Here is an 18,503-nt window from a genome sequence, read left to right on the forward strand (position 1 = left end):
GAATCAAAATACATTACAATCAAATTGCTGAAAACTAAAGTAAAGTAAAAGACAAACACAATCTTGGAAACAGCCAGAGAATAACAATGCATTTGAATAACAGATTCAAATGACTGTGGAGGCAGAAGGAAGAATAACATTTTAAAGTGCCAAATAAAAAGAGATGTCAACTCAGAATTTCAAAATTCTATATCCAGTAAAAACATCCTTCAGAAATGGAGATGAAATAAAGACATGCTCAGATAAAAGGAAACAGAATTTTTTTGCAAAAAAAAAAAAAATCTGCTCTAAAAAATTGCTAAAGAACATTCAGATGTGAGGAAAGTAATATCAGATGATATAAACAACATAATTCTAAATAATTCATAGGTCAAAAAGGAAATCTCAAATTAGAAAAGATTTTAATTTGAATGAAAATGAAATCTGAATAAAACTGGGAAGGAAACACTTTAAACTGAATGAAAATATATTACAAAATTGGTGAAATTCAGCTACAGTAATGTTTAGGGGGAATTTTATAGCATTAAATACCTATATTAGAAAAGAAGAAAGTTTACATATCAACAATCTAAGACTCAAGAAAATTAAAGGAACTAGAAAAAGAACAAAATAAAACCAAAGCAATCAGAAGAAATGATAACAGCGGAGATAAAATTGAAAACAGAAAATTAATGAAATTAAAAGGTGGTAGGTCTTTGAAAAGATTAAAAAAAAAAAAACTAATAAATATCTAGCAAGATTGAAAAGAAAAAGAAAGAATTCCCTGTCAGTCCAGTAGTTACAACTCTGAGCTTCCACTGAAGGGGCCCTGGCTTTCATCCCTGGTCAGTGAATTAAGATCCCTCATATGGCACAGTTCGGCCAAGAAAAAGAGAGAGAAGACATATCAATTACCAATATCAGAAATGAAAGAGGGGATTAATACTACATAGTGTATTAATACCACCATAGATGCTGGTATACAATTTCCAGCATCTCTCAAATTATAAAAGGCAGAATGGAGATGAAAGAGGGTGAGCTTTGGAGCTGACCAGTTCAGTTCAGTTCAGTCGCTCAGTCGTGTCCGACTCTTTGCGACCCCATGAATCGCAGCACGCCAGGCCTCCCTGTCCATCACCATCTCCCGGAGTTCACTCAGACTCACATCCATTGAGTCAGTGATGCCATCCAGCCATCTCATCCTCTGTCGTCCCCTTCTCCTCCTGCCCCCAATCCCTCCCAGCAGCAGAGTCTTTTCCAATGAGCCAACTCTTTGCATGAGGTGGCCAAAGTACTGGAGTTTCAGCTTTAGCATCATTCCTTCCAAAGAAATCCCAGGGCTGATCTCCTTCAGAATGGACTGGTTGGATCTCCTTGCAGTCCAAGGGACGCTCAAGAGTCTTCTCCAACACCACAGTTCAAAAGCATCAATTCTTCGGCGCTCAGCTTTCTTCCCAGTCCAACTCTCACATCCATACATGACCACAGGAAAAACCATAGCCTTGACTAGGCGGACCTTTGTTGGCAAAGTAATGTCTCTGCTTTTCAATATGCTATCTAGGTTGGTCATAACTTTTCTTCCAAGGAGTAAGCCTCTTTTAATTTCATGGCTGCAGTCACCATCTGCAGTGATTTTGGAGCTGACAGACATGGGTACAAACCTGAGTGCCTTTACTAACCAGCTGTGATAGAAAGTCAATTCCTTCATCTTTTATATACAAAATGAGGTTGGTAAATGTTGTTGTTTTAGTCACTAAATCGTGTCTGACTCTTTGCGACCCTATGGACTACAGCCTGTCAGGCTCCTCTGTCCATGGGTTTTCTAGGCAAGAATACTGGAGTGGGTTGCCATTTCCTTCTCTTCCCCACCCAGGATCAAACCAGTGTCTCCTGTATCAGTTCTTTACCACCGAGCCACCTGGGAAGCCTGTAATATTTTAACTCAAAGAGCAAAAGATAAGATTTAAATGAAATTAAAGTAGGTTCCATAGCTCAGTCAGTAAAGAATCTGCCTGCAATGCAGGAGTTTGATTCCTGCGACAGATTCCTGGGAAGATCCCCTGGAGAAGGAAATAGCAACCTACTCCACTATTCTTGCCTGGAGAATTCCATGGACAGAGGAGCCTGGCAGGCCACAGTCCATGGGGGGTCACAAGAGTCGAACATGACTTAGCAACTAATACCACCAGAATAGGTTAAGAGCCCAGCACAGAAATTGTGCCCAACAAATGATACTTGCTTACTCTCTACTATCAGGAATGACATCTACCAACAGTAAGGATAAACAAGGGGAATATGTTTCTTTGTTTTTATTGCCAATTATATAAATCCATTATTAGATAGCTCTTATATTTAAAGGTTTCCAATACCACCTTAGCATGCTGAGCAAAAGCTCTGTTTTACTTATCAATATCTTTTTATCTATCTAGCATTTATCTATCTCTTTACCTCTCTATGTATCTAGCTATGATTAAAACAAAATGGGAAATCAAATTCAATGCTACTTTTGATCATTCTGTTTGATAATTTAAAATTTCAACTTAGTGTTCATTGAGGGACACTTTAGTGGTAATCATACCATTAATGTGCCCAATAATGTGTAATTTTATAAAGTCCACACTAGATGGCAGATTTTAGACAGGATTTTCTAGGTCGCTAATTATTAAGCTTCTTCTACAGTCCTTAGCTGTCCTTGATACTTACTTCTGATTTCCCCTTTGTAAGTGACAGTTCAGTTATATTGGTAGTTGAGATATTTGGGAACCTTGTTGCCAGGTAGACAAATTAGAAAAGGTAAGCAAAAGGAGTGAACAAATACCAATCATGAGAATTCAAACATCTAGATCCACTTTTACAATATTTATTACTTTTTGTTTTGTTTTGTTTTGCCATACTTCACAGCTTACAGGATCTTAGTTCCCTGACCCACACCCTCTGCAGTGGAAGCTCAGTGTCTTAACTACTGGACGGCCAAGAAGTCCCAATATGCATGATTTAATTTCATATAACTTTTTACCCTATTAGACTTAAAAAAAAAAAAAATACCCATTTTTCAGGAGAGTTAAGGAGTCTTGAAGAGGATAAGTAACCAAGGCAAGATTCCAGACAGGAAGCAGGCAAAATCTAGGACTGAATCCAGGTCTGTTTGCCTCTAAAGACAGCATGTGGGAGAAAGTAGAATCTGTTACTATTTTTATTTTTGAAAGTGATTTATTTCCCTTTTAAGAAATAGAAACTTTATGTTTCTGAACTGTAAGAGATTGGAAAGCAGAAAACAGACATTCAGGTAGAGCATCAACGCAGACATAGAAGCTGGAGGGAGAGAAATGGTAGGTGCTCAGGCTGACCAGAATAGGGCTACCTGTAGACTGATCTTAAGTTCTCAGATCTAAAAATGTTTTTAAAAGATAGGAAAGGCATTTAAATCTGCACAGGGACCCAAGCTGTGTCAACACATCTGCAGGAGATTATTTCTAGGATTTCCCTCTCTGACCTTGGTGCCCTGCTTCTCCTGAGCCTCTGTTCTGGATCTCCCTGCTGCCTCTACATTATGATACATCCACTCCACTCAGAGGTGAATGTACCAGCTCCTTAGAACACTGTTATAAATACCTATCATTTATTTTCAGCACATAGTTTTTGAGCCCCTACTATAAGCCTGCCCTAGGCCATAATTGCCAATATAGATCAAAAGGAGGCCCTGCTTCATAGTTATGCCTCTAATTCCCTGTCAAATTATGAGCTCCATTAAAGTTCATTTTGTAATTTCCTGTAGTAGACCAGACTGGTTAAGGGAATGATTTGATGTCAGACAGACCTGAGTTCAAGTCCCAGTTCTGCCATTATGAGTCATGAAAATGTGATCACACAGAGCTTCTATAAACCTCGGTTTCCTTCTTTATCAATTGGAGATAATGATAATATAAGTATATATGGGAAATATGGATTGGTTGCTACATCTAATTTTCCTTAATAATGAAAAACTTTTAACATTATGAACGCAATTCATTTGGTGTATTTCAAAAGGTGTAGTATTTTTCTTCATTATCAATAAAAGGAGTTAGAAATTAACTTTAAAGAAATGAGGAAATGACAAAGAAATTAACTGAAAAGTCATAGTTGGATATGCACTCACTGCATCCTTCAGAAGAGGGGCGAGTTAGGTTCCACCTATTTTCACGAGTTTCATCAAATACCAGACCTATTTGGGGGTGGAAGAGAAAAGGCAAATTTTTAAAAGAAATATATGTTATTAAATGAAGCATTTGTAATTCCTATAGAGCACCAGGTGGGGACAATGTTTTCTAGACTAGACCTAGGAAATAGAATGTGGAATCAGTCTGTTCTCCCCCTCCCCCCCAAAAGCTGTTCACTTTTTAATGAATTTAAAAAATAATAGGCGACTTCAGGCTGTCACCAAGGACACCGTCAGGCGGTATAAAATCCACAAAGATGAAGAGGAAAGGAAATAAAGCAACCCCTGATATTTCTACTCTGGATGGCAGACCGAGCAAACAGTAACTGTGCATCAGTGTTGATCTCAAAGGCTTGAAAAGTTCAGCGTTCGGAAGGACCAGGTCCCTCTGGCCATGCAGCCAGGATGCAGGCAAGAGGCTAGACATACCTTCTTAGGACACTCAGAGCGAAGAACTGAAGACCCTCACAGCAAGGGCGCCCGCTTCCACGCAGCCCAGCCAGGGTGCCCTATGACTTCTTCAGTGGCATCCATGGTTGCTCCACCCACCCACTCATGTCTCCCAAGAAGTGGGTCTCTGTGGGGAGCAAACTTCATCTCTCCCAGCCGCCCTCTCTCACCTGCCAGAGAGATCAGAGAGCATACTGGGAGAAAGCTTGAAGACAAGTCATCATTTGTTGGGCTCCAAAATCACCATGGATGGTGACTGCAGCTGTGAAATTAACAGACACTTGCTCCTTGGAAGGAAAGTTGACCAACCTAGGCAGCGTATTAAAAAGCAGAGATACCACTTCGCTGACAAAGGTCCATATAGTCAAAGCTATGGTTTTTCCAGTAGTCATGTATGAATGTGAGAGTTGGAATGTAAAGAAGGCTGAGCACTGAACAATTGATGCTTTTGAACTGTGGTGTTGGAGGAGACTCTTGGCGAGTCCCTGGGACTGCAAGGAGATCAAACCAGTCCATCCTAAAGGAAATCGGTCCTGAATATTCATTGGAAGGACTGATGCTGACACTGAAGTTCCAATACTTTGGCCACCTGATGTGAAGAACTGACTCACTGGAAAAGACCCCGATGCTGGGAAAGACTGAAGGTGGGAGGAGAAGGGGGGGACAGAGGATGAGATGGTTGGATGGCATCACTGACTGAATGGACATGAATTTGTGCAAACTCCTGGAGATAGTGAAGGACAGGAAAGCCTGGCGTGCTGCAGTCCATGGGGTTGAGAAGAGTCAGACACAACTTAGCGACTGAACAACAACAAATTATTATCCTCAGAGAAATAAGGAAAGATGTTACAACTGTAAGAACAGAAAGTGGCTTAAATAAGTATTCAGGGAAAGAAGACACTGGTGGGAACTGAAACTCTACTAGCAGATGTGGAAATCTCAAAAGGAGAATCTGGAGGATATATGAAGAAATTTTCTGGAAGATAGAGCAGAAAGGGATGGGAAGTTGCAGAGAACAGAACACTGGAGCATTTGCCCTAGAGTCCAATAACCGAGTAACGGGCATTCTAGAAAGAGAACAGAACAACGCAGGGGAAGGAACTCAAAGAAACAATTCAGGCCTGCTTCCCACAATTGAGAAATTTTATTTAAAGTTAAAGAGGCTCACCAACAGTGGTGATAAAAAATGTTTTGACCCAGTTTTACAGCAGTTAAGAAAAAAATGTTTGGAGACTGAAACAATAAAAAGAACTCTTCACTCAGCCAAAAAATAAATAAATAAAAAAAATTTTTTTAAATAAAAAATAATAACCAAAAAACAAGATTAAAAAAACAACAAAAATTTCACACACTGCCAAAAATGAAAAATAAAACACTAAGATGTAGCAGATTACTCTCCAGACAGGAACCAGTGGTTCTGGACTCAACAGTTCAAGCCTAGAATTAATGTCTGTTACAGAATCATCATGAGCACAACTTACTTCCAAACACAAAAATTTTGTAATGATTAAAAAAACTAGTTCTGATCACTTTTCTAACATAGTTATTCAAGTTTAACTAATATTTAAACTGAATTGGGTGGAGAAGAAGGGGAGGAATCCACATGAACCAAGGGTGGGTACAGAGAATTTGTCCTTGCTGCCATGCAAGGCTGAGACATTGAGCTGGTAAAGAAACAGTCCTTTTTAGGTCAGACAGTTTATTATTTCCATAGCCAGCAACAACAGCAAGATCCACAAAGGTGCCAGCTCCCTGTGTCCTCTGCCCCATCAGATCGCACTAAAGCAAAAGAGGTTCAATAACAATTCAACATGGGTGATAAGGAGCTCTGGTTCTGAGTAACCAGTTTTATACTAAGCAGTTTTGAGTATTTCATGCTAAGCAATTTTATACCATGGAGCTGTACCCTCAAGTGTGGGGAAGAGGGGCATTTCAAGGTAGAAGCCCTTACATCTTACCTGAACCTGGGAGGCAATAAGAAAATGTCTCGTAACAGCCTCCAGGAGGGATAATAAAGGGGGTGGAAAATGGCCTTGTAGCAGTTCCTTCCAAGCCTCCCGTTCTCTCACATTCTGAGAGGAGTATGGGGCATTTTACCAAGACTTAGATCTCCTGAGGTTAAGTCTTGTCCATGAGGCCTATATGGATGTTTGCAAGTACATCTGCACAGAGCAGTTTCCCTGCAACTTCACGCCCTAACTTTCACATCACCAGTCAAGAACTCTCTTTAGAAACAGAGGCCACCTAATCAGATATCCTAATTATACAAATACTTTTAATCTGTCCTAGGCAACAGAGATACTACAATCAGTTAAACTTAGAGCAGTTGCTATACTCTGTGAATAGGACTGTGAATAGGTAAAAGGAAACTGGATTGGGTTCCAGAAATTTGATCTTGTTCTATTGTCTGGAGTGGTAGCTGTTAACTTCTGGAGTCAGCAGCTGCTGGGAAGTTATCTGAGAGTTCTTAGATTAAGATTCCCTTTCAGTCAATGGTCAAGTTGGAGCTGTCAGTCTGCACTAAAAATTGGCCAGATGCTGCTCTGCAGACTGGAACTGAGAGAGATGAATGGACCCTCCCCAGCAGTTAAGGTTGTCCTGTGCTTGGTATCAGTCCCTGTAGAAATCATGTCACCCTTTTACCAGTCCTCCCCATATCTTACTCACACCACACACCCAGACTTGTTCCACGGTGGCTCAGTAAAGTCTTCCTTGTACAACTTATACCACCTAGAAAATCTACGGTCCTCTGATAAACGGACAACACTAGGAGCACTGAAGAGTTGTCATCCCAGACCCATGATCATTATCATCATTATCTGTAATGGCCCAAATCTAGCAAGCTTAGCTGGGCAGCAAAAGAACATCAAGTTAGACTCTCCCATCTCCTGGCTTATCTTTGATACTCACAAATTCCAGTAGCCCACAGTCCCAGAGGGAAGACATGGAAGAAAAAGAGTGAATGCATTAATTACACAGTCTATTTGCCAAGACCAGCCTGGTCCAGTGTCCCAGACTGTGTCCCAAGTTCCCTTTGCTACTTGACTGTGTTGTTAGCAGTTTGGGTATGTGTGCCAGGCTTCCTTGGTCTCAGATGCTGGAATCACTGGAGCTTATTTTTAGGCCCAGTTCTGACTTGTAGATGAATTGCTATGCCCAGCACAATAGTGCATTTGGGTGGCCCTGGTCCTTACCTGGGAAGCTCAGGTCAAATCAGCTTGTTTCCATTGATGTTCATCCTCTAAAAGTCCTTTTCCACAGGCATTTATATGGTTCACAAACAGAGGGCATGAGTCTTCTGCAACCTTATGCCATGTTTGGCCCCTCTGAGCTGAGACTTGATTATCCAATTTTCTTGTTGCCAGGTACCAGACTACACTGCTAGCCCATAGCCCAATGCCATGAGTCAATGAAAATGTAACAGGGCATATTTTGGGAGGCATTTTTAGATCCCTCCTTACAATTATGCCCAACGGGCAGAGTTCCCTTTTCCATGCATAGTTTTACACAGCTTTCTTTAGAGCCGCACAGCTGTGCCATTCCATTACACTCCTGTGTAGGGGGCCCCAAGACCACACCCAGGGTTCAATGATTCACTAGGCAGACTGACAACATTCAGCACATAGTTGTACTCACAGCTAAGATTTATTGCAGTGAAAGGATATAAAACTAAGTCAGCAAATGGAAAAAGTGCATGGTGCAAAGCCTACAGAAAACCAGACACAAGCTTCCAAGAGTCCTCCCCCAGTAGAGTCGCACAGGACACATTTAATTTCCCATCGACAGGTTGTGCCAATATAGGTAGAATATTGTCTACTGAGGAAGCTTGTTAGAGATGGTGTCCAAGGCTGTTATTGGGACCTGGTCATGTAGGCACCTTCTGCCTAACACATACCAAAATTCCAGACTCCCAGGAGGAAAGCAGGTATTCAGCATAAACCACACTGGTTTACAAACAGTTCAAGTACAATGAGCCACTCTTATCAGTTCTGGGAATGGTGGGAATCCTCCCCAAAACATATCCTCATAAGCAGGACTTTCCAAGGATATGCCAGCTCTTGGCCCTTGGCCAAGGCATCTTTATAGTAAAATTATCAGTAGAACCTCCTGCAACAGGGTGAGGGCAATCTCAGTTACGCCCTTAGGGGTCCTTTACTTAGCCAGTTAAAACAGGTCCCATTAGCTACACAGACCTACATAAAAAAGCCAGATGACTTCATCCTTAAGTTTCTAAGTTTCTAATTAACCTTTTTTTCCCCTAGTGCAAGGCAGCAATACAGGCACAGCCAGTAAGTTGAAGCTGACCTGAAATCCTTCCAGAGCTGAGGGAGTGTGATAGGACACACAGACAAGCACAACCCCAGAGATCGCACGTAGTAACCAGAGAAATAAGGAGTTCACAAATATTGGGGCATGCAGAGCAAGCCATACATTAGTTAGGCAGCACAGGTTATCAGGGCCCCCATGTGGCCTCGTACTGTAAGACCTCCCACTCTGGGTTCTCAGCCCAGTTCAAATGATGCAGTTCAGTCCTTGGTTTCAGAGGGACAGCCTGAGGCAGTCAGTTCCAGTTTTGCTTGTCTATAATTATCAGTTCAACAGCTTCACAAGTGTGGACAACATCTATAGGTGTTCTTCAGGAAAGTGCTGGCACTGGGGTCACCCCCTGCATCTCATGTTCAGTGCCTAGGCTCAGCTACCAGTTTAATTCAGAGTTCATATTTGAAAAAGCACATAATTATTCCTTTAGGAAGAGGGCAAGACTTCCAGGAACAGCTCTGAAAAGCAAAGATCATTAATACCCTTCCTTCTCCCCTGTTCCCAGGGCCTGGGCTTTTACTTTTCCCTCCATCATTACAAAATCAATTGTGTCCTATTCAGCAAGAGTAACAACATTTTTTCAAGTCTCCCCTACTCTCAGCTAGACTATTTGTCTGGAACAGTTCTATGCAAGAGGTATAGAAGCATTTTCACAGAAAACATTTTTTTATAACTTAACCAGAAAGGCACAACATATTCCAAATTGGTCAGACTGAAACCCCGAATTTTCAAAAAATAATTATAATGGGCTTCCCTGGTGGTTCAATTTATAAAGAATCTGCCTGTGATACACAAGACCCTGGTTGGATTCCTGGGTCAGGAAGATCCACTGGCAAAGGGATAGGCTACCCACTCCAGTATTCTTGGGCTTCCTTTGTGGCCCAGCTGGTAAAGAATCTGCCTGCAATGCAGGAGACCTGGGTTTGATCCCTGGGTTGCGAAGATCCCCTGGAGAAGGGAAAGGCTACCCACTCCAGTATTCTGGCCTGGAGAATTCCATGGACTGTTTAGTCCATGAGTTCACAAAGAGCTGGACACAACTGAGTGACTTTCACATTTCTTTTGTCCTAATCATTTATCCAGGGAGCAGTCTAGAAAACGTCAATCCCTTTCTGGGGACAGCTGCTTTTAATAATCAAACTGCCTTTCTCCTTACCAGGAGAAAGGTGAGGGAAGTAGAGTCAGGCTATCAGACTGCCATTGCAAACTGCAACTAATTTAGAAAGCTGAACACAAGTCAACAGCAGTGAGGCAGCCTGAAATGGGGTCCACAGTCTGACCTTTAGTAGTGGGTGGAGGTGTCACACTCCCTATGATGTGCCCCTCCCCAAATTGTAGCTTTTGCAGGAATCATGTTAAGAATGCACTGAATCTCTGTATCAGAAATATAGAGCTGAGCAGCAGGTCAATTTCAGATGGCCGAATCAGAAATAAGCCCTTTTCTGTGGACAGAAATGGTCTAGCAAGCATCCATGATGTTTCTACAATTTAGTCTACAGAGAAGTGTCCTAAATGTGTAACTATTCCAGATCTGAGTTTTCTTTTCTGAGCAGAACTTTGCCAGCTTTTAGTTTGTCACAGTTACTGAGGGTGAAATAGCCCAGACCAGGTTTCAGCTTAGAGTCAGGTGTAGGCAATTAAGCATCAGGATTCCAAAAAAGCCAGCAGCTTTTCTTTAGCAGCATATTCAAAGCCCAGATACCTGAAGGCCAGATAGCCTGTTCCAAGTCCAACTGACAAGTGAGGCTTCTGACACCCTTTTTATCTTGTCAGCCTTAGAGTCCAAAAAGACCCATCCAAAAATCCCCATCAGGCTGGAAAATCATCAGCCTTAATGGGTCAGACATCTGATTTTACAAACACTCATTAGCTACTCAAATCCACTTTGTAAAACTCCAAAAGTGTATTTCATCTGAAGAGTGCCTCTCTTTTCATGTTATTTCCTTTTTTTCCAGAAGTTACAGTAAGCAAAATGTATAATAAATATCATTAGTTACAGAGACTTTTTTATTTTCAATACTCAAAGGGAAAAAAAATTCAATCCACCTACCAGCGGCAAAAGGCAATTATTCATTTGTGTGTCCCACTAACACTTTTTCTTTGCAGCTTTCTCTGACTGGGATGATCCATCCAGCATTTGTGAAATTACAAGCATATAACATGCGTGTGTGCTAAGTCGCTTCAGTCATGTCCGACTCTGTGACCCTATGGACTGGGTCAGTCTCCTCTGTCCATGGAATTTTCTGGAGTTAGTTGCTATTTCTTTTTCCAGGTGGTCTTCCCGAGCCAGGGATCAAACCCACATCTCTTAAGTATCCTCCATAGTCAGGGTGTGGGGGGAGGGGGGTTGGTTCTTTACCACTAGCGCCACCTGGGAAGCCCCAAGCATGTAAACATATAACTTTTTCCATCGATTTTTATCCTACATCCAGATGCAATAGCCACAAAATATAAAGCGATTTAAACGCCCCCCACCCACCTTTAAATAGAAATTTACTCAACCCTCTACCAGTAAATTTAACATTTACAGGGTTAACATTTGCACTACCAAGGAAGACTCTTAGCTAGAATTGGACAGGGGAGGAGGGACAGGACTACTGTAACAGTGATGGTAACTAGGCTGAAGAAACGGCTGGAGTGGTTTTGTCCCTTTTCCCTCTCTGGTTCACTTTGCTCTATCCATGGGAACTGAGCTAACATTTGTTCCTTCTACTTGGAAAAAAGAGCTATATGAATTTGTAATATTTCTGGGTCATCTAAACTCACCTTTGGGAATTTGGGGGCCCTTTCTCCTCCCACATGAAGGGAAGAACAAAATACAAAAAGGCATCACCTTTCCCCACTGCTGCACTTCCACACTTTTTAATACAGGCTGCACTTTCTGCCCTCACTTTAGCCAGCACAACCCAAAATAGCCAGGAGCTTCAGCAAGCCAACTCTTCTAGAGTTGGATCTATCATTTTCAAATTCCATAGGTAACTTCTGCCTCTCAAAAAATACTGCTGTTTCATCTCATGCATGACTCAAGAGCCAGCCTAGTACTAAAGCTGTATTATCCCTCACTCTTTCACCTTTACTTTTCTCAAATAGTTTTTGCCATACTTCAGTGATTCAGAGTTGGGCTAGCAAATCCTATTTCTGACACCAATTGAGTTAGGGGTCCTTGAGACGACTCTCCTCCAAGGTTTGATGACTTAATTGGGAGGAATGACAATGTTCAGCATATAGTTGTACTCACAGCTAAGATTTATTACTGTGAAATTATACAAAACAAAGTCAGCAGACAGAAAAGGCACATGGAGCAAGAATATTAGAGCCCAAGACTTTACTGGGCAGGAAAGGAGGGTGGCCACTGGTCATTAGGCACCTTCTACCTAACACATACCCAAATTCCAGACTCCCAGGAGGAAAGCAGGTATTCAGCATAATCCACACTGGTTGTACAAAGATTTTAGGTACACTGAGCCACTCATCAGCTCTGTGGATGGTGGGAACCCTCCCCAGTCATATCTCAGACACCAGCAAAGGGCCAACCTTGTAAGCAGGACTTCCTAAGGATAAGCAGGCTCGGATCTGCTATGTTAACTCTTTCCTACACAACCCCACTGACCTTTAATTTAGCTGGCATAACCATGAGGCTTAGGCATCCTTAGGCAACGTAGTGTACCCAGGCCCCCAAGAAGCCTAAGGTGACAGCACAGCCCCCGCATCTGAGATAGCCACATCTTCACAGTAATTACCTGCCTACAAGATTCCATTAATGCCCAGTGTGATAGGTTGAATAACAGCCCCCAGAGATTCCCAGGTCCTAATCCCTGGAATTTGTGAATGTTCATTTATGTGGTAAAAGGGATTTTGCAGATATGATTAGGTTAGGGATCTTGAGATGAGGATTATCCATCTGGGCCTAAATGTAATCACAGGTATCCTTTTAGAAGGAGCCCCGAGGGAGATGTGACTAGAAGAGGAAGCAGGAGAGGTAATGATGGAAGCAAGAGGCTGAAATGATTGAGGAAGGGGTCGTGAGCCAAGGACTAGGGAAACCCGCCAGAAAATGGAAAATACAAGGAACCTGATTCTTCCTTAGACCCTCTAGAGAGAGGGCAACTGTGCTAACACCTTTATTTCGGTCTACTGAACCCCATTTTGGACTTCTAGCTTTCAGAACTGTAAGACAAGATTGTTTTAAGTCACTAAGTTTGTCATATTTTGTTACAGCAGTAATAGAAAAGAATACACCAAGTCTTGCTTCTTTTCTGGAAATATCGTTTCCATTTAATAATGCATGCTTGCTGGGCAATACCCACTTCGTTGGCATTTTAAAATTTTTGACCTATTCCAGAATGGGCATGTCAGAGAATAACATATCATGTTATTACTTACTTAGTTGGCTTCTCAATGTCCACCAGCACTCAATAACAGGTTGGTAATTTTCCCTCAAATAGAGTATACCAGGCAGTGATGTTGGGAAAATGCTGTGTCCAAAGCCCAGTGGGCACCTCTGCCTAGTGCACAGATAGAGTCTAGTAACTGTCAAGCACCAATACCTGAAGCTCAAAAGGCTCATTAGAACTAACCAGTCGAAACAGGAGGGCAGCCTGTATAGCCTACCAGATGGTTTTCTAAGTATCCTCTTACTACCACTTCCTTAACCTATTCATCCCCTCTCCTCCATTTGCCTGTTCAGCTCTACTGGTTTCACACAACTGGGATGAAGGAGCCAGGTGGGCTCCTCGTTGTAGTCATCCCACTAGCACTGTTTAATTTGTGGCATTTCCTCACTGGGAACATTCTTAACAATCAAGAGAAGTGTATGTTCGCAACACATCTATCTGTTCCCGCATTACATTCAGGGGTATCAGATACAACCACTTGGGTGTGTTAGCTTTCCAGTGAATAAATGATAATACAGGTAAGTTTCCAGGGCCTCTTTCACCATAGATAAGAAGGTCAACTCTTGACAGGAGTTACACATCTGCGAGGACATGGTAGCTTTATAAGAAACATGGTCCTTTACTTGGCAAAGGCATTATTTTTTCTATGACTGCTGGAGGACTTCAGTGTGGTAAATTCATTTTCATTGCCCCCCAATTTTTTTTTCCAAGAAGGCTCTAAATTTTGTCAATGTTTATTAGTCACACCTGCTGGCAAGCATCTGCTAACACTGCCATAAAGACATCAAATCAGAAACTTTTGATTTGTCAACCAGCAGACACAATTTACAAGGGGAACACTTTGGACATCAAAAAAACTTTTCCCCTAACACTTTATAAGCATTCATAGCACAAAAAAGTAACATATCATTTAGATTATACATCTTTACAATGGTAACATTTAACTTGGCTCAGAGCCTTCACTCATTGGTTTGACCCAAACTCCATTCAGACACTGTTTGGAAAAACAAAGACTGAGGAGTTGAACACAGATACTTCAAGGGATTTTAACAGCTGCCCAGAGACCAAGTCATTTCTTCAGGGAGTTCAGGACAGAGCAGAGGAGGTCAGCAGTAGCAGGATGGAAGTTTCTTAAAGCTGTAGAGGTCAAGGTAAGAGGGAGGGAGGGACAGGCCAGAGGGTATGATGGGAGCAGCTCCACACAGAAAGCACAGGTTTGTACTTACTTTCAGATTTATGAAGCTGTCTGGTCAATTTCAGCAAACAGCTAAGATACCATTCAGGAAACTGGCTTCAATCCTACCTCTGTAAGCCTCCAAATATTCACTAATAAGCATACACTATCAGATCCCAAGGAGTTTTCTCAGATCACTTAAGCCAACCCATACAGTCTGTTTTCAAGTTTGACAGTAGGAAGAACCTTACTTCTCCTTCTTGACCACCACTTAGGCAAGAGCATGCACTACCAGATCCTAGACAGTCTTATTATAGCCCCTAACCTGTCCCATGTACTCCATCCGTCTTCCAAAAAGACTTCCTCATCTTACCACCTCCAGAATGAATGCCAAGTAACGCTGACAGAGTAATAAGGTGCGAGGCCACTGGGGAACTAGCATGGAGCAGTTCCCCCTACAACTACAAAAATCGATTTTAATTTGATTTAAACATTGCTTTCACTCTGATGACACCACCAATAATGCAGAAAGAGCTCCGGAGGTATGTTCGAAGCAGCACTCACCTATGGCTTTTCTTCAGTTCCACAGCCTCTGAGGCAGTCACTAGTGCTTTGTCAAATGCATCCTTTAGGTTTTTCTGTGTGAATGTGGAACACTCCATGTATTTCACAGCCTTCAGGTCACAGAAAGGCATTTCAGCAGTCTGAGGAGTGAGATGTTTCTGTTTTTGAAAAGTTTCTCGATAATAGAGGGTATCCCATTTCTGAGATCAATTTTGGTTCCAACAAAGAGTCTTCAAACAATGGTGAATTGTCTCAGGCATCCACTTTGCTCTCACATTTTTCAAATAAAGGCTGAAGACCACTGAAAAAGACTAGAAATATATGTTTGTGGATAACTGAGGTGTTGTTCTGCCAAATATTTTTTGCCCTGCAGGATCAAAAAGTCCCTAAGTGTAATAGCTTTCACTAGTAACTGTGACTGCATAGTTATCAGAAACCACAGCATATATTCAGACATTAATATTTCTTGTATGGCATACCAAGACCAACAATACCATCACTCACAACACAGATTGTCTGCATTGCTGAAGTATTTTTTACTTCACTTGAAATATTCCAAATATAATTTTGAGTTCAGCTTTTTCACCTGATTTGAAGGACCTACCTGTTTTTATCAGCCTGAAGGGGGCCCAATAAAAAAGGGCGTGTAAGGGGGTTTATGCTTTAGTTGAGAGGTGGGCCAAACTGACCAGATGATGGTGGTAAGATCACATGCGGGAAGCACCGCAGAAAAAGTCTTAGCAGGATAGCAAAGTTCAGCTGGCAGCTCACTCCATCAGGCTGACAGTCCCAACAGGAGTGAAGGACAGTGGTGGAATCTAGCTGACCCGACTTCCCTAGCTCCAAAAGTGAGCACCTTCTGGTGCCTCCAGAGGCCTGCGTGAAAGAAGCAGTGCACATATGACTCCACCACCGTGACAGTAGCAATTCTCTGAGCGAACAAATCATGACCCCAGCTAAAAAAAAGTGGGTGGACCATTGTACAGACAATGAAGGTATCAACCGCCAGACCGTTGTTACAGAAACATTCCCCAGGGGCCCAGCGTTCTGTGCGTCACGTGACGTGTACACGAAAGGTGCATAAAGGTGAATCACATAAAGGTGAATCACTTGACCGTCAACGGCCACAGAGAGTGCCTTACCCCGACACTTGGCGCCACGTGAATCTCCATGGCCTAGAGTGGTACCGTCACGTTCCTCCGTCCAATTCCCTCCTTCCCGCTTCACTGAAACAAGCACTCCCTTGGCCTAATTTCCGGCGCCCTGAGGCCCGGGAAGCCCTGACCAGGTGAGTTAAAAAGAAGGGAGGGACAGACATGAAGGGAGCTGTGGGAGGCGCCTCCCGTGGGGCTGGACCTGACGCGTCCTCATAGCTACCTGGACCCAGAGAGGTGACGTGTGACGTCAGAGGCGCGACGTCAGAGCCCACGATGTGTGCAGTATCGCGGTATCTATTCTGGACTCGAGGAGTCGATCCTCATTAACTCCATACATACAAATACATTAAAGACCCAGTGCATTTAAGTTCTAAATGCCTTCAAGAATCATCATTGAAATTCAACACATCATGATACTTTTTGTTATTTCCAGAAAAACAGAATTCTTTGACGCTCTTTAATTGGTGTAAAAATCTGTAAGGAAACTCCTTGTAGTCCAATTTACCATTAGCTCCCATATTCTTGGAATATGATTTTTTGAGGTTAATATTACAATATTTTCAACCTATCCTGTGACAGATTAAACACCTAGCTCCGAAAATTCTGTGATTTTTAGTTCCAGTATCTTCCTGGTGTTTTTCAACTATACTTCAAAGCTCTACTTTTCCCCTAGTTTTATTGAGACATAGTTAACATATAACATTGTATTGGTTTAAGGTATACAACACAATATTTTGATGTATATATAGTGAAATTATTACCTCATTCATTTTTATGTTATTTTATGTTATACATTTTTGCCAAGATGGTTTTCAATAATCCTACAACATGCAAAATAAGTTTGTTCATTTCTGTTAATTTCCAGGAGTAAATACTCAGAAATAACTGCTACACTGGAGCCATTCAGAAAAGTATTTTGTATAAACCAAAATTTATTGAGGTAAAGCACTGAGAATAATTTCTTAAATGCATTTATTTGGGCCAGTGAAAGTTATATGAAGCTCAAGTTTTTTGGTTTGTTTCATGTTCATCTAACTAGTTTCTTTCTCACATAGGTGAAGGAAAGTCCAATAAAAAATCTGCAGAGCTCTATTTGAACATGATCCAAATTATCCCCTAAACATTGCTGCCACTTTTACTTTAAACTTCCATGTGTTTTTCTTTGTGATTTCTGGGTAATGATATATCAGACTGTATACTTAGGGCTTCCCTGGTGGCTCAGTGGATTAAGAATCCGCCTGCCAATGCAAGAGACATGGGTTCAATCCCTGATCTGGAAAGATCCCACATGCCATGGAGCAACTTAGCCCATGCACCACATCTACTGAGCCTGTGCTCTGGAGCCGAGGAACTGCAACTACTGAGCCCACACTCCATAAACTACTGAAGCCAAGAGCCTAGAGCCTGTGCTCCACAACAAGAAAAGCCACTGCAGTGAGAAGCCTGTGCACCGCAACTAGAGGATAGCCCCGACTCGCCACTACTAGAAAAAGCCTGCAAGCAGTAAGGAAGACCTAGCACAGGCAAAAATAAATAGATAAATAAAATTATATATATATATATTAAAAAACCATATACTGGAGATTTAGAATTATTAAAATTACCCATGAGTGAATGACTCTGTTTGGTGAATGATGTAAACTTTTGAAAAGCACACTTTTTAATATAAAAGTTTCATTTGTTTGTTTTTGTTTTGGCTGCACCTCGAGGCATTCAGGATCTTTGTTCCCTGGCCAGGGATTGAACTGGGCCCTCAGCAGTGAAAGTGCAGAGTCCTAACCACTGGACCACCAGGGAATTCCAGCCTCTGTTTTTAATTTAATAATAGTGTTGTTTACCATCCTTTTATTTACTCTCTTGTATGATGGCAAGATACAAGTACAATATCTAGATGATGCATGTCTTTCTAAACCAATCACCTACAAGTGATATCATTGATTTTTCTGACACAAAATGTCTCTATTTAGTCTGCACTTTAGTCACCTGCTTTTTATTCCTTCCAGTACTTCTCAGTTGAATATTTGTGCTTATTGTCACTTTATCATAATAGGTCTTTGTTCCCCTTAAGTCTTGGAACACCTACCCCTCTCACTGTCTGGAGCCTACATCCCATTGACTTTCTTCCCTTTCTGCCAACTCATGCTTGCCATTCATTCTCATCCCACTGCAACATACCAGCTAGTATGTTTTTCCCAAACCTCACTCACAGACTATACCTTGAAAATGACTCCATTCTCAGAGGTGTAGAAGAAAGAAAGCCCAACTGACCT

At 41.7% G+C, this 18,503-nt stretch overlaps 1 long non-coding RNA gene and 1 other non-coding gene across 3 annotated transcripts; both read right to left on the reverse strand.

Moving 5' to 3' along the window:
- Window positions 1–2,433: 2,433 nt before the first annotated feature.
- Window positions 2,434–16,518, reverse strand: LOC129651561 (uncharacterized). 2 transcript variants are annotated; one of them, XR_008714199.1, is made up of 4 exons: window positions 16,219–16,518; window positions 15,077–15,387; window positions 4,604–4,794; window positions 2,434–4,180 (listed from the first exon to the last, which is right to left on the reverse strand). It is a non-coding gene; the product is annotated as an uncharacterized LOC129651561 (long non-coding RNA). The 2 variants fall into 2 exon arrangements; XR_008714198.1 differs by lacking the exons at window positions 15,077–15,387; window positions 16,219–16,518 and adding an exon at window positions 10,995–11,245.
- A 1,440-nt stretch (window positions 16,519–17,958) lies between these two features.
- Window positions 17,959–18,030, reverse strand: TRNAE-UUC (transfer RNA glutamic acid (anticodon UUC)). The gene has a single exon. It is a non-coding gene; the product is annotated as a tRNA-Glu (tRNA).
- Window positions 18,031–18,503: the final 473 nt, after the last annotated feature.

Source organism: Bubalus kerabau, chromosome 4 (assembly GCF_029407905.1).
Source record: "Bubalus kerabau isolate K-KA32 ecotype Philippines breed swamp buffalo chromosome 4, PCC_UOA_SB_1v2, whole genome shotgun sequence".
NCBI classification, from domain to species: Eukaryota; Metazoa; Chordata; class Mammalia; order Artiodactyla; family Bovidae; genus Bubalus; species Bubalus kerabau.